Here is a 13,469-nt window from a genome sequence, read left to right on the forward strand (position 1 = left end):
CATATGAACATCAAAGTTCTCACTACATTTCGACCTATTGAAGCGAAAATAAGGGAAAATTAGTAACTCGTTACTTTCATCGTCTACTGTGAGCAGCATTTTAATTAAGTTCCCGTTTCATGAAATGTGTAGAAACTTCATTTTAGCTGCTCATCTGAAGCATTAACGGAAGGAGGAGCAAATGGCGTCCGACTTACCGGATATCTTCATTTGCCTGCAGTTGTCAGATAATTTCCTGCGACGCCTCGTCCCTCGGCAGTTGCCCGGCGATTTCCTTTATGAAGACGACTCTGTGTGGACCTGCTAGGACAGCGGAATCCACTGAGTGCTTTCTTCTGTTGTAGGGTAACCGCAGCCGGATCCGATTTTTCCACCACAACGACAACGTCAGTCGCGGCACAACCAAAGAAGTTTCGCTTACTGATTAACATGAATAGTGCCTGTTTGGCGCGTTGACTACTTAAATGTTGTGTCTCCAGACTGTTAAAATAAGTCATAATTTTTTACCATAGAGGAAGAATATTTATGCGTTGAGCATAGCGCACTACGAATGTTGCCAACATCAAGTGAAACTGGCACACCACTTCAGCATAACACTCTTTATATTTTATGCTAAGACCGCAATAATAATATTTTTACACATTTATTTATTACCAGTGCTGAGTGACTGCAACGTCTGAAGATGGATATTGAAACCCATCAAACGAGAAAAATTTAGTTTTCTTATGTAAGTGTACCGTGAAAGACAGAAAGTAGAGAATGTTAAGGTTAATTGGGACAGTACACAAAAGCTGAATAGGTCACTTAGTAAAACGTCATCAGCTGGTGAACAAATAACTAAACTATCACGCATTTCAGAATACCCATCATCAGATATCAGATACATCCAATTGTACAAATGAGCTGAAGTTACTTGTTCTGTAACTCGCTGTGATTAGTACCGGGCGAGATAAACTAACAGTGGTCTATTGATTTAAAAAGGGTAAGACACAAAATATTATTCTCTCGAAATAACTGGTTTGGCTACGTCTTTTCGTGACCGTGAAGATCTGGATTATCTCAAGTGTGTTAATTTTATTCGCTCTGAGCAAATCGGATTTTTTAAAATCAAATTATATGCGGCTTCTAAGCAATTACTGCAGTTCGTAGTTATCTGGGTAATACAGCCTCTATGGTGGCCAAACAATATCTCCCAAGTTGCTCATTAAATAAGACTCACCCACACTTCCACTTGTGAATCTGTTAACAACGTATTAATGAGACTGATGTTAATAAATAGTAAAACAAGACTCATTACTTGAAATAAGTAAAATAATTATTCGTACATATCCTATATGTGTTGACAATGATGTATACATTTTAACAGACCAAGGTCAGGAGGAGGAAAGGTAACGATGAAATTGAAAGACGAGGAAAGGCAGACAAAAGATGGAAATGACATTACAAAGGTAATGAAATCTATAGCTCTCCCTCCAGATTTTGAAACACTGTGGATTTAATGGCTCAGTGCTTTGTTATATTAGGTAAAATTAATTTTATTAGCACAGTTACATACGTAACTGTAAGTGGCAGACTCAATGTCTTCAGTTGATCTGTACAACTCGGTATATCTGATACCTGTTGATGGGCTATTCCGAATATAGATGATATTAAAGTCATTAATCCACCCGCTGATGACTACTAATAAGTGATCTATTCAGCATTTGTGCAGCACTATGCTAACTATACATATAATATTTCATTATATTTATTATTTTATATTATTTATATTTTATTATATGATTTATATATATATATGTATATATATATATATATATGTTAAATATAATAATATTATTATGTAGTGGAATGTTTCCTGTACGACTTCTTGTCGCATATTCAATGTTAAAATTCACGTAGTTGCTTGTGGAGAATGCCAAGACTCACATATTCGCTTAGTTTATGTCGACATATTTGCTAAATATCCTTATTTCTTACATACACCGACAAATGGCGACATTTACTATGCATTGATGGTGAATGTGAAATAAAAACATGTTTATTACGTTTTTAAATCACAGTTTATTATTAAAAACTATAATTTTATTTATTTATTCCTACAGCTAGGGCCCCCCCTCGGGCAGACCGTTCGCCGGATGCCGGTCTTTCAATTTGACGCCACTTGGGCGACCTGCAGTCGATGAGGATGACAGTATGATGATGAGGACAGCACAACACCCAGTGCCTGGGCGGAGAAAATTCCCCGACGCTTCCGGGAATCGAACCCCGGCCCAGAGAACTGACAATCCGTCACGCCGACCATTCCGCTACCGGGGGCGGACAAAACTTATAATGACATGTGTTAAATTAAAGGAAGTTTAAAGGAGTAGGACATTCTAAAAGAGAAAACAAAATAGTACCAATGATAATCTTACTTAATTGGTTCAAATGGCTCTGAGCACTAGGGGACTCAACTGCTGAGGTCATAAGTCCCCTAGAACTTAGAACTACTTAAACCTAACTAACCTAAGGACAACACACACATCCATGCCCGAGGCAGGATTCGAACCTGCGACCGTAGCGGTCGCGCGGTTCCAGACTGTAGCGCCAGAACCGCTCGGCCACCAGCGGCCGGCCTTACTTAATTATGTGATTGTATAATGTCGATCTTATTTATTGGGACAACTTAAGCTGTTATGACATTCTGAATTGCATAATAGTCCCTTGCTTTTACAACAGCATTTAATATTGAAACACTTCTTTTTGCAATAATAGCGAATACAAACTTGCCCTAAACTTCTCGAATAAGCTGAAGCTACCTCTCTCAGAGACATTTCTTGGAGAAATCTCATCCATGGAAAGGAACTTTTCTTTCGAGATTACGAACTAATTGCAGATATGAAGCTGGATTAGGGCACCATTTTCATTTACTAATTTATAACAGTCGGCATCACCGATGCCAACAACAGCCGCCAACATGTTTCGGGTATTTGTAAAGCCGCGTTGGGGTCAGGGATAGGGTATCGCCAATTTGAACTAGAGGAAATCATGTTTTCCACGTTCGTAACATTTTTGTTGCTTGCAGCTGAAGATTCTCATTCGCGGAAGATCTTTTTATAGAAAAAAATCTCGTGCTGTTCAGTTAGGGCTTGACATGAAGGCGTGGTGAGTTGCTTCTCCTTTTCAATGTGTTCTTTTGGAACATGGTTTACAATATGGCTACAGTTGAAATTGTCTTCAGAATTATTAACTATTGCTTCGAGCTGTTCTTCAGTTTCAATACTTTCAATCTGTTCACCAGGCAAAGAAGACGATACAATACGTCTTCCTGATTTAATACCAAAGATAGTTACGTCAGAACTTTGGAATATTCCTTCGTGGTATGTGGTGTTCTTGGAAAATTTAATATCTTTATCGTTCATCGAAGGAGTCATTGTATATCCTGATTGGCTCTTTCAACTGAGCCTTGTGTAGACTATGACGAGGCTTCCCAAGAACTATCTTAACATCTTTCCATAAAGCAGATAGTTAGGATATATATTAGAACAAATAAGCCCTCGCTCACAAATATTAAGTCAAAATTGACCAGCTTTCGACGACACTATGAGCGTCGTCTTCAGAATTAGACTAACTGTATTAAAACATATTAGGTATATAATACATTAATAAAATTAAAGTTTGTACTGACTGGAAAAGATGCAGTACTTACAAGTGACATATTAAAAAAGATCTAAGCCGGAAAGGCAACGTCATGAATAGTTGTGAGATGGCGAGCCGCTAAGGGCTGCTCGTACTGTGAACAAGGGTTGCAACAAGACGCTTATAGTAGCGTCGAAACCTGGTCAATTTTGACTTAATATTTGTGACCGAGGGCTTATTTGTTCTAATATAATTCTGACACGGTCACTGAACCTTAGCAGCTATGTTCAACGTTTTAGTTAGGATATGATTTGATTACAGAACTCCCAACCACTATGTGATTGCAATGTACTTGGGCACCAGATGTTACAAATATTTGAAGAAGGTGATACGCTACTTCTTTAGCCACTCTCTTCATCAAAGGTGGTAGCTCGACAAACTTCGTTAAATGATCTTCACACAGCATTACGACCTTACGGGGGGCGTTCAATAAGTAACGTAAGACGTTTTTTTGACGGTAATTTTCAGTTAACATTGCGGAATTTGTTGTGGTACATCATGGAACATTTCAACTTCATTCCCTATAGTTTCATAAAGTTCCAGTAGGCGGTGGCGCTATAGGTAATACGGTTAGTCGTTGCGCGAGTCGTCTGTCATCGGAGCAACAAAGTAACACAGCATGCCGACCTCCGCACACACTGTGACTCGAGCAACGTTTGAACGTGTGGACACTCTCATTCGTGGTGTTCGAAGCATCAAAGTCACAATCAAACACCTCACTGTTGCTAGTGCTAACCCACTCGTCCACGACTGGGGGTACTGAGAGGTGTGTGTTCGGATTCCGCACCTTCCGTGCATTACTTACTGGACGAGCCTCGTACATTCGACATACCTGTGTGACTGCAGGAGAGCTTCTGTGAAGTTTGGTTGGTAGGAGACGAGGTACTGGCGGAATTAAAGCTGTGAGGACAGGCCTTGAGTCGTGATTGGGTAGCTCAGTTGGTAGAGCACTTGCCCACAAAAGGCAAAGGTCCCGAGTTCGATTCTCGGTCTGGCACACAGTTTTAATCTGCCAGGAAGTTTCATATCAGAGCACACTCCGCTGTAGAGTGACAATTTCATTCTACTTATACAATATAATAGACAGCTCATTTTCGAGGCAATATATATCTGTGACATATGTTCTATTCTACTCATCTGAGTTCTCACTCCTAAGAGATTCCTATTATATTTTCTTGATAATTCATTATATAGTTTTGAGTTACTGTGGCTACAGGTTAATTTGCTTATGCCGCGAGTCATATTATTTAACCCAAGAGGTTGTGTGCTCTACTCCTTTAAGTTTTGTTCAGCTTCATCGGTTAAGAACTTGGGTGAATTTCAGTGCTGGTGACACGTAGCGCTTAATAATCTAGTACGACTGCAAGTACTTACTGCAACATGTTGTGCAGAACACTGCTGAGATTGTTCTCTGCCGCTCGTATTTGGGATTTTTAAATATTCTCCTTACTTACAAGCATTTCCACAGGTAAAAATTGACCAGGTGCAAGTAGTACTCGCATATTAAGGTTTCCGCACAAGTTTAATTATTTATGTAGACTATTCATCCATCCCGTGAATCTAGAATCTCGACCATTTTGCCTGTCATCGACATTGATACTTTCAATATATCGTTCCCAAGGATTCCAAGATTTTAGAGAATATTTCAGTTTCAATAATATAAATGTAACATAAAGTCATGCGGCTGGCAGGGGCCATTGTTATAATACTCGGTAGTTTTCCATTCAGAATGACTGGGTCGCAATGGCAGAGGACAAACATCAGGCAAGGAATGACCTTATAGCTCATACGAAGCCATTCGAAATTTATCCATCATCAGACGTCAAGGAGCGGTTACTGCACGTAGATATGGCGTTTCAACTTTTATGTGGAATGCCATATCTACGTGCAGTAATTACTCCTGGATATCTGACGATGAAAAATTACGAAACGCGACATATAAGCAATAAAGTCATTCCTTGCCTGGTGTTTCACTTTTACCATTGTGATTTAGTCAGCTTGGATGCAGAACTACTGATTATTTTCGTTAGTTAAAACTTCCCGTGATGATGATTGATTTGTGGGGCGCTCAACTGTGCCGTCATGAGCGCCCTTACAAAGTCCCAATTCTTACACAGTCCAATTTTTTCCACAGTCCAACCGAGCCACTGTCACGAATGACGATGATGAAATGATGAGAACAACACAAACACCCAGTCCCCGGGCAGAGAAAATCCTCAACCCGGCCGATTCAAATGGTTCAAATGGCTCTGAGCACAATGGGACTCAACATCTATGGTCATCAGTCCCCTAGAACTTAGAACTACTTAAACCTATCTAACGTAAGGACATCACACAACACCCAGTCATCACGAGGCAGAGAAAATCCCTGACCCCGCCGGGAATCGAACCCGGGAACCCGGGCGTGGGAAGCGAGAACGCTACCGTACGACCACGAATTGCGGACAATCCGGCCGGGACTTGAACCCGGAACGCCGCGATCCAGGGGCAGCAACGCCACCCACTAGACCACCAGCTGCGGACTAAAACTTCTGGGATAAGAGGCCGTGATCGAACAGTAAAAATTATTCTTCCTCCTGACGTTTCGTTGCTAACTGCACGCCATCTTCCAATGCCTGGCTGCAAGGGCGTGGAGGTCCTGTTTATAGAGTGCATGGAGGACGCCACCACTTGTCACGTGCTGTCGACAGTAAAACTATCTCTGACTAACGTCATTACTCTCGATCAAAGGTTATCGATTGTCACATCGTTGGTACAAAGTCGGCCGCAGTATCTAATTCAACTTTAAGTTTTCTTCTTTCCTGTTAAAATTATTGTGGCTTTTATAAATCTCTATGGCTTCTCTGTACATACGTGCATAACAATGCAATGTCTCAGCTAGTACGCTAGTCTCACTAAATTTTATGTCATGATCGCCGTCTTCAAAAAAAGTTCCGGTACAGCCAATTTGTCGATGTGTCCCAGACGACGGTTCCTTTTGTACTCAGTTAGTCAAGTATCAATACTTCTTTCCGTTGTTCCAATATAAATCTTACCACAATTGCACGGAATATTATACGCAGCAGGGATTGCAAAATGGTGTCGTACGTCTCTCTCGCCGATCTTAAACAGTCACTGATCGTCTCTGTGAATCTAAAGATTGTTTCAACTCGACTTCGCCAGAACTTTTCCCATACGGCCGGTAATATTGTAGAGAAATGGAAGAAAAACTTTACCAATTGCATGTTTTCGGACACTTTTCTTTTGTGATGGAGTGCTGTATCTATCTTATTATCAGCATATCCATTTATCTTAAAACCTGTTCGCAAATGATTGATTTCCTCTTGGAAATAAGATCTACACCTTATGATTACTGATTGTTTTAATTTCAAGTCTGATGTCTTACAATAAATGACAAAAGAAATATCTTTTCGTGTGAGACAATCACAAATTAACAATTTTCGGATTTTTTTCCTTTGATTGTACCATGAAACCTTCCTTTTTGCCAAATTTAATGAGCCTACCCAAACGGGAAGTACCGTATCGGTTTTGATGAGTGAGTTTGTTTCAAAACATGTGACATGAATGGCTGAGTCTTTTGACTGCATTGACTTAAACCCTCAATTTTTACACCACCAAGGGACCATAGGCCTCCGTGTGTGACATAAATTTCAACTTGATACGTCTACTCGTTCCTGAGAAAAGCGTTTTCAGCATTAGGTAGACGGGCATACAAACAAGGAGACAACATAGCGATCCTATGTGGGTTCCGTTTTACCGACTGAATCAAGGAACCTTAAAACTGAAGGGAGTAAACACCGTGAACTGCATATCGGTGGCCACCCACAAGCTAGAATCGTCCTAAAGTGGCCCGCATCGAGCAGTGTCTAGTCACTTCATGGTATGTGGTGAAGGGTAGTTCTAGTAACACTTCCCACACTATCTGTGAGGCAGCTGTTTGCGGACATTATCCCCGCCTGAACCCAACGGGAAGCTTTGAGACGAGTTAGAACTTCGAATTCGCTCCAGACCGCAGCGCCCAACGTCGCTTCCTCCTCTGGCTTCGGCTGTTGAGAAAGAATGTGCTGCCATTCCTCCACAGACAGGAAGATACCTCACCGAATGTGTTCCTACAGAACTGAAGCCACCATCTGTATTAATCCATTACTGGCCAAACACTATCGGATCATTTTTTGCAAACTTTTATACATAAATACGTTACAATGAGTGATTAATTGAACAAAAAGTTGTTTTGAAAATTTTTAGCTTATTAGAACAAAAACTACAGACCGTCCCATTTTTGGGACATTGGCCAAATGCGCTATCAAAATTCACAACCTTATTCTCCATGCATTATATTGTAAGAAACAACATAAACAATAAATAATGTTTTACTATTAATGAATGTCTATTCAGCATGAAATAAAGCAAAACACTTGTCGTGTACACCAACAAATGTACCACTTTCTGCTCCATCTCCTAACGCTTTCCTTCTTTTGGCTTCTGGAGGTACAACTGTAGCAGGAATCGTAAAATTCGAATAGAATATGGAAAAAAGCAGATATAAAGAACATAAAATGCAGTTCTTCTCTGTATAATACGTGTATACAAGAATAGGGCACATCAACAATAAATGATGGTGTAACATGCCATTGTCCCATTATTGGGACGCATAAAATATATCGATACTGCACTTACTTGAAAAAATATGAAGTATACTTAATCTTACACGGACATCCGTATGTTCATAACAAACACGCCCAGACAACTAAAATCACAGCTCATTGTCGTCCAGCAACTACCAGGAGACATACAGTGCTGCCAAGTGCGAGAACAGAAAATCGGCAAAATGAGATTAATCTGCCAGGAAGTTTCAGAAAATCGGCAAGTTTGTAATTTTCCTGACGTGAAGTACTTAGAAAAAAGTTATTTATTTTACATTTACAGGCATTATAGCAGTAACTTGAACCTACAGGTGCAACAATAAAGGCTAAAAGCTCCATTGCTTACGTAGAAATAAGTAAAATATACGCGTCCCAAAAAAGGGACAATGGCCAGTAATGGGTTAAGCACAATTAATTGGTATGTCACTATTATTTTATTATATCCTTTGTCGAATGCTATTGTTGAATTACGGAAACGAAATCATGGCACGCGATTCGAACGAACTTCAAATTTTTATGAGTGCTTCAAAGTTGAACAACATTCCATACTTGCGAATTACTGTTCAATATTCTCCAGACTTTCTTTCGGCTGAGTTTTCGCGAGCGACCATGTCAACACGCATCTCGTAGCGCGTTCAAAATCAACCACCTAAAAGCAACTCACTGTTGAGCGTTGTCGCACCTCACAGAGGTTGTATTTGTTCTCGTACCGATCAAGATGCAGCAACTATGATCTCTCAGCGTGAATGTTACTCGGGCAACAATTTCTTGTGTACGCCTTGCCAAGTGATATTTGTAGCACTTAAAGTGCGGAATGCTACGAGCTTCCTTCGCCAACAACGCATCAGTTACCAGTGCTAAGAGATGGCAAGCGCTTTGGAGGATATGGTTTTGCTGATGTAACGTAAAGGGCTCTCTGCAGAGACGAATGGCAGCAAAATGTAAAAGATAAACGTATTTCTTGCCGCCAGACAGGGTAGAGAGGAGCAGAGAATGAATACAGCCCACAGACATTTGAATTGGTAGTGCGTTGTGAAACAAGAGAGCAGAAATATACTAACACACAAAGATTTGGCCTGCAACGACGTAGCATCGAATGCTGAAAATAAACTTACCTAATTAACCACTAGCTCTCATCAGTAAAAAGAGAAACAAGAGGATTTGCGTACAGTGAACATCTAATCCAAGAATGCAAAATTCCTCCTACCTGCCTCCAACGCAAATACGCTGAAGAGCCAAAGAAACTGGTACACCTGCCTAATATCGTGTAGGGCCCCCGCGAACACGCAGAAGTGCCGCAGCACGACATGGCATGCACTCGACTAACGTCTCAAGTAGTGTCGCAGGGAACTGACACCGTGAATCCTGCAGGGCTGTCCATACATTTGTAATTGTACGAGGGGAGTGGAGATCTCTTCTGAACAGCACGTTGCAAGGTATCCCAGATATGTTCATGTCTGGGGAGTTTGGTGGCCGGCGGAAGTGTTTAAACTCAGAACAGTGTTCCTGGAGAAATTCTGGACGTATGCTGTGTCGCATTGTCGTGCTGGAATTGCCCAAATCCCTCGGAATGCACAATGGACATGAATGAATGCAGCTGATTAGACAGGATGCTTACGTACGTGTTACCTGTCAGAGTCTTATATAGACGTATCAGGGGTCCCATATCACTCCAACTGCACATGCCCCACACCATTAAAGACCCTCCACCAGCTTGAACAGTCTCCTTGCGATGTACAAGGTCCACGGAATCATGAGGCTGCCTCCGTACGCGTACGCTTCCATCCGCTCGTACGCATCCAGGCAACATGTTTCCAATCACCAGCTGGCCAATGTCGATGTTGAGGGGCGCAGACGAGGCGTGAAGCTTTGCATCGTGCAGTCATCAGGGGTACATGAGTGTGCCTTCGGCTCCGAAAGCCTATATCGATGATGTTCCATTGAATGGTTCGCACGCTGACACTTGTTGATGATGGCGCAGCATTGAAATCTGCAGGAATTTGCGGAAGGGTTGCATTTGTGTCAGGTTGAACGATTCTCTTAAGTCGTCGTACCGAGCGAGGTGGCGCAGTGGTTAGCACAATGGACTCGCATTCCGGAGGACGACGGTTCAATTCCGCGTCCGGCCATCCCGATTTAGATTTCCGTGATTTCCCTAAATCGCTACAGGTAAATGCCGGGATGGTTCCTTTGAAAGGGCACGGCCGACTTCCTTCCCTAATCCGATGAGACCGATGACCTCGATGTTTGGTCCCTCACCCAAACAACATTGGCCCCGTTTTCGCAGGATCTTTTCCCGGCCACAGCGATGTCGGAGATTTGATGTTTTATCGGATTCCTGATACACGGAAAATCCCCACTTCATAGCTACCTTGGAGATGCTGTGTCCCATGCGGCAACTGTAACACCACGTTCAGACTCATCTAAATCTTGATAACCTGCCTATTTGCATATCTCTGTACTTGAATATGCATGCCCATACCAGCTTCTTTGGCGCTTCTTGTATAATGAACTCAACGATGGAGCAAAACGCTCGGGAGGACCGGTTTCAAATTCCGGTCCAGACATCCAGATTTACAATTTCCTTGATTTCTCTGAATCACGAGTGTGTCACGTTCTGGGGTAGTTACGGTCAAAGGGAAACGCCAACTTCCTTCCCCATGCTTCTCCAACCCAAGGTTCAACTTCTTTCATAATCACCTCGTTTTCAATAAGACGTCAAACCCTAGACTAGATTTCCTTTTTTCCAGTCATGTCCTAAAACAATATCCCAACCCACACACTCCAACACGCTGTAATAACTGCACCTACCGACTCCTACGAGTTAAATCCTGCCCCAGTAATTCATGAAATGACTGTCTCTATCCGCTCCACAGACGTATCACTGCACCGAGCAACTCCCTACTTTCCGCCCCCAACCACAGAAAATATGATCAGATTTATTACAACTGTCCTCCAAAATTGGGCGTCCGCACAGGTTTATTCAAGAGTGGACAAGATTCTAAAATAGCGATTTTTATAGAACTAATTCGGTCTGTTTGTGAACTTATAGTGCACCGATAACTAAATTTGCCAAAAATTACTCAAAACTTATTGTATATCATACGATCGATAGCCATCCACTCGATGTTTTTAGATTGATTACTTCGATCCTGAAATGAGAAATATATTTAATCAGTGCGTACAAAGAACATTTGTTTGTATGATTAATGGTTATGAACAAAATCATTCTGATTCAACGATCTGAAATCACAATATACTTACGGTTACATTCGAAGTATTCATGAATTATACAGCAAAAATATTTTTCTTCATACGCCAGTAATGTCAGGTTTTCACCAAATATTATAGATCTTTTATAGAAAAAATCTGAACAGTTAATAAGACCCTGTTGTAAATCAATGAAAGCCAGTTAGGAAAAAAATGCCAAATTAATATTGCACAAAAGTGGAGAAAAAGAAATAAAATTAAAGAAAACGCGATATTTATCATTACTCTCAGCGATTCGAGTTAGTATAATTGCAAACATTTATTTCTATAAAGGATAAATTTTAATAATAGTGCAATAAATATAAATTTATACCGCCACGCCAGATTTCTGGAGGAGGAAACTGCTCTTTCCTCCGCCCCTCCCACTACCTTGCGGACGGCTGTGCCTCTTAAAGGTCCACCCCATCGAGATACTCAACGTCCTTCATTAAGTCGTACTGACTATCGTTCGTTATATCATCTAAATTCTTCCTCCACATACACCCAGAATCACTCTCATTTGACTGTCTCCGGCCTAGTTCCTTTTTTGTCATCTCCACTAACGCCATACCACGATCAGAATCTCTAATCATGTTGCACCAAATACCCGGCACAATTCGGTTCTGTTCGACAGCCGCAGCTCTCGGTATAATACCAGACAAATTTTCTTCTACAACATCTAACATCAGTTTCTCATCTATATCCAACTTCCATTTTACTACTTCTTACATCATGTCTCGAAACTTCGCCCTCCGGCTCGGACACAGAAACACCAGCTTCATCATCGAGCCCAGAGTCGAATCCACAACTTTCACCTTGGAAATACTCGTCAGCTGGTCAGTATCATCTGTCTCAATATCATCTGGGTATACAGGCTGTCAATTTTATGTTGACTAACCAGAATAACTCGAAAAATAGGCTTCACACGAAAAAAATGTGTAGAATCCAAAGTTGATAATTTTCGAGGGGGACATCTACTGGTGCTAAAATTAGTCCACCACCCTCCAACCCCCTGGGGTTGGGGCAGGAGGCAACTTTAAAATTTCAAATGGGAACCCCCATTTTTTATTGCAGAATCAGATTCTACATTAAAAAAACTACGTACATTTTGTCTTAAACATTTTTTTTTAATTTTATTCTTGGTAGTTGGCGCTGTAATTCAAGAAAATCCATGTTCTCGAATTTTGTGTGGAACGTGGTTACGGATGAATGAAAAATACTTACTTACTTCGTAAACTTTGATTCGCTGAAGTTAGAACCCTCCCTCTCCCCACACAGGGTAGGGTTTGAGAGAGGGGAATTAGAGTTTTACAAATGCTAACCCAAATATTATTTTTTTCGGCAGATTCGGATAAGTATGGTTTGTTTCGTGGTCAACATTTGTAAAACTCTAATTCCTCTCTCTCAAACCCCGCCCTATGGGGAGAGAGGGAGAGTTTTAGTTTTAACGAATCAAAATTTACGAAGTAAATAAGTATTTTTTATTCTCTGTAACCATTTTCCACTTAAAAATGAGAACACGAACTTTCTTGAATTACAGCGCCAACTACCAAGAATCAAAACAAATGCTTAAGACAAAATGTACGTAGCTTTATGTAGAATCTGATTCTGCAAAAAAAAAAAAAAAAAAAAAAAAATCGTGTTCTCATTTGAAATTTTAAAGTTGCCTTCCGCCCCATCCCGAGGGAGCTGGGGTGGCGTGCAAAATTTAGCACCAGCACATGTCCCCCTCGAAAATAATCAACTTTGTATTCTACACATTTTTTCGTGTGAAGCTTATTTTTCCAGTTATTCTGGTTTGTCAACTTAAAATTTGCACCCTGTATATTTCTAACAACATCGTATAAAGAAAGTTTTCTGTTCAAGAGCAGTTAATTATACCGCTAGCCTGCCCCAGTT

The sequence above is a fragment of the Schistocerca americana genome, chromosome 1, assembly GCF_021461395.2.
Source record: "Schistocerca americana isolate TAMUIC-IGC-003095 chromosome 1, iqSchAmer2.1, whole genome shotgun sequence".
NCBI lineage: Eukaryota > Metazoa > Arthropoda > Insecta > Orthoptera > Acrididae > Schistocerca > Schistocerca americana.